Genomic DNA, 3,936 nt, shown 5'->3' on the forward strand with positions numbered 1-3,936 from the left:
TAACCGTCGCTATCTTAAAAAATTGTTGTAAAATTGTTGTAGTGAATAATTTTTTAAAAGAACATATCAAGTAATATGAGATATAGTTTCTCATTCAATATGACCATAATTGTAATGTTATTAAAAACCAAAAAATTAATTACATATTTTTAATAATTAATATCCAAACGGTTTAACTACTTACATAAGTGTGTGTATCAACTAAATCTTTTTGTTTATACATTTCAATCAAATATATTATGTATAAAATATACAAAATATTTTCTTTTAATTTAAAATTTTATAGAAAGATTTATAAGTTAGACTTCTAAAATTAAATTGCATTAATAATAGTATAACAAGCAATCACTTGAAATTAAAATTTAAAATAGTTATATATATATATATATATATATATATATATATATATATATATATATATATTTCACGTATGCCTGTCTATTTTATTGGCATTTCAGTGTGTCATGTATTTTTAGGTTACCAATTTTATATTTGTCCTTTAGTGAAGTGTTGAAAAACTTTGTTAGCCTCTGAAATAGATTTTAAATTACTCAATTAGTCAGCTAAAATATTTTCATAGAACCTGCTTCTTGCCTTAGAATCTTTGAAGCTTAAATAGCAGGATGCCAAAATACTTGATCGGCTTATAATGTTTCCTGAGTTATAAGAATGAGATGTTAACTCGATTAAATTTTACTTACCAAAATATTTTTTAATAAATTATTTTTTTATTGATTAAATTATTTTTTTTAAGATACCCTTCAATAATTTTTTTAATTATTAAATTATAATTTTACCAAAATTTTCGTTAACAATTATATTTATATTTTACTATTAATTTTTCGTTATCAATATATATTAATTATTATACATATTAAATTGAAAATTTCTTAAACTTTTATTAAATTATTTTATATAATATGATATTGGAATTCAACTATTGAATTAATAAAATTCATCCGTTATAGAAGAATGGAGGACTGAACTTTCAGTACGGTTCAATGGCTCACCAGAAACGGTAACCCCGGTTTGATAGCGATATAGTGGTGTCATCTGTGATGTTGTGTGTCTATTCAAATGGCAATTACTGAGGAAGCGATGTTGGTGGAGAATGAAGCGTCATCCATAATTACAAATAAACTCAACTACCTTCTTAATATAACATGGATAATGACAAGGCATCAAATTATACGTTCTTATTCCTTCTTCTCTTTTTTTTTTTTTTTTAATAATTTTTATTAAAAGTGACAGATAGATTAATCTGTCTAACGAAAATAATTTTTATAAATTTTTAGAATAATAAAATTTTAAAAACTAAAAAGTCTAATCTAAAATTTATTAAAAACTAATTTAGGTGTTTATCTTTTTATTTTCACTTCATTTTTTTTCTTCTCTTTTCTCTAGCTGAATGAAGAATTGAAGAATCACTAGTCTATAATCTTTGGTTAAAAATAGATTAGGGAGGAAAATTAGGGTTCATTTGGTTTATATTTTTTTTTTTATTTTTAATATTTTTTATTTGTTCGATTTTGTGAAAGAAAAAAAGATAAAACCATAAAAACAATAAAGTTTTATTTTTTGTTTTTATCTCTTATTTTTTCACAAAATTCTGAAAATATAAAATACTAAAAATAAAAATAGAAAATAGAAAATAAAAACAGAAAATAAAAATTTAAAGCAAGCACACTTTTAATAATCTAAAAGAGATAGAAAATATGAGTATAATTGAAAGAAAAATAGTCTAAAGTGCAAATTAGTAAGTTAAAGAGATAAAAGAATTAAGGATCGCAATATTTAGAGTAGATTAAAATTTAGACTTTTTCTTAATTTTATTTAAAGGTTTAAATTTTCAACCCAAGTCTTACTTGTACTCGATATTTCTCTATTCGATCCTATTTAATAACTTAATCCGTAAAAATAAATTTATCTTTTATTCAAACACAACATTTAATCTATCTACATTTTATAATATTGAATATTATTTATTTATGATTAACAAATTAATTTTTTTTGTAACACTAAAATTTATGCAAAGGACAAAATTTTAGGTTTAAATTTTTACTCGCTCATTATATGTATATATATTAAAAATGCGAGTTGAACGAACAGAATTAGTTTATCATCTGAATATAATTTTACCTAATGTGGATTTAAATTGTTAGTTCGCTCTAACTGAATTTGAGAAAATTGATGCAGATTGTGTTGCCAACCCTAAAATAAATCACACCAATTAAGTTATTGATTGGCAGGACGATGTTTATTTTGAAGAAAAAAGAAGCATGCGGCTTAAGAGCCAAAATATAAAGGTTATGATGAGATGGAATTTAACACAAAATCACTTGTCCTCTCAGCATTGTTGGTTTGAAATTATATTATGAATATGGGGCACAATAATAATAATAATAATATATGGCTATATATGCAACTAATTTAAATGACAACTTTTTCTTCATTGGATGTGTATTATTTTTAATGGGGAATATGAGTTGAGTTTTTGGGGTAGGTCCCCTTATTGGTCCGATCCAAAGAGAATCTTTCTTAACCCTCCCAATTACTTTCTTTTGCTGTAACCCCATCCATCATCAGAAAGCAATCCTCAACATACACTTTTTCCCTAAGATTACTTTAAGATTCTTAGTTATATTATTCTAAGATATATATTAATTAATTGAGTGAGCTTTGACTTATTGCCAAAGTTTCCTTAATTATTTGAATTTTATATGCGTATACACGTCTTATCATCATAAAGATGCATGTGTGAGTATAAAACTATAAATATATATAGGTTAATATTATGCCTTTTTAATTTCTATATATATAAATACATGTATAGTTATTTTGATCTTTGTAAATTTTGATAGGTTGAAGAAAAATGTTGATTAAATAAATATTTTTGTAACGAACACTTAGTTAAGTCTTTAATTTTTTTTTTTTTTTGAATAACAGAAACACAAAAAATTTATAAAACTAATAATAAAAATGTTGGTTGCTTAGAAATTTTCAACTTGTAACATACCTGTTTCATTTCAATTGTCACCGCAAACAGTGATACTACCCTTTTATTTTATGTATAAATTAAAATACGAATAGTGTTATGTGAATTATATTTAATTATTTAATTAGATATTCATACAATTGTAAGTGGATAGCAAGAAAAATAATACTTGACTATGTGTTAGATACAAATATGATAAGTAAAGTATATGATCGTTGAAGAAATCATGAAGCTAAGATTCGTCGAAAGATATGCTCCACACAAGTTTCTATCTGTTTTCAAAAAATAATTAGGTTACTATATTAATTAGTTATATATCAGAAAAAAATTTCACTAAGATTTAATTGTTATGATTATTTATAAGTACGAGTCTTAAAATCAGAAAAATAGATTTAATTTTAACTATTTGACAAAATATTCTAAACATCCTAACACTCTAAACACGAATTACAGAGGAAAAACAAAATGTTTCTTTCGCTTCTCCTTTTACTTTTAATTTTCATTTATATTTTTTCTTTCTTTTTTACTTTGTCTCTAATCTTTAACTTCGGTATGAAATTTTTTATGTAATATTATTTTTATCCATTACGGGAATATCAATAGTTTAAAATTACGTTGGTCCTGATATTATAGATTATGACACAAAAAATTTATAGCATTAAACTACTTTTACAAAAAGGTTGTAAGGGACAAAAGTCTCTGTCGATTAAAAAGATCAAGGTCTCTGTAGATAAAAAAATTAAATAATAAGTTTTTTAGTTATTATTTTCATATGAAAGAGTTTAATTTTTTATTAATAATTAATTTTAATATTATTTGTTATCTAAAATTTGAAATAATTTAACGTATATACTTTTATATTTGATTAGGTGTTAAGTCTGATACACAAATAAAAATAAATTTTTATACTTGCTATTTAAAAATAATATTTTTTCTCTCTC

Source organism: Arachis hypogaea, chromosome 19 (genome assembly GCF_003086295.3).
Source record: "Arachis hypogaea cultivar Tifrunner chromosome 19, arahy.Tifrunner.gnm2.J5K5, whole genome shotgun sequence".
NCBI classification, from domain to species: domain Eukaryota; kingdom Viridiplantae; phylum Streptophyta; class Magnoliopsida; order Fabales; family Fabaceae; genus Arachis; species Arachis hypogaea.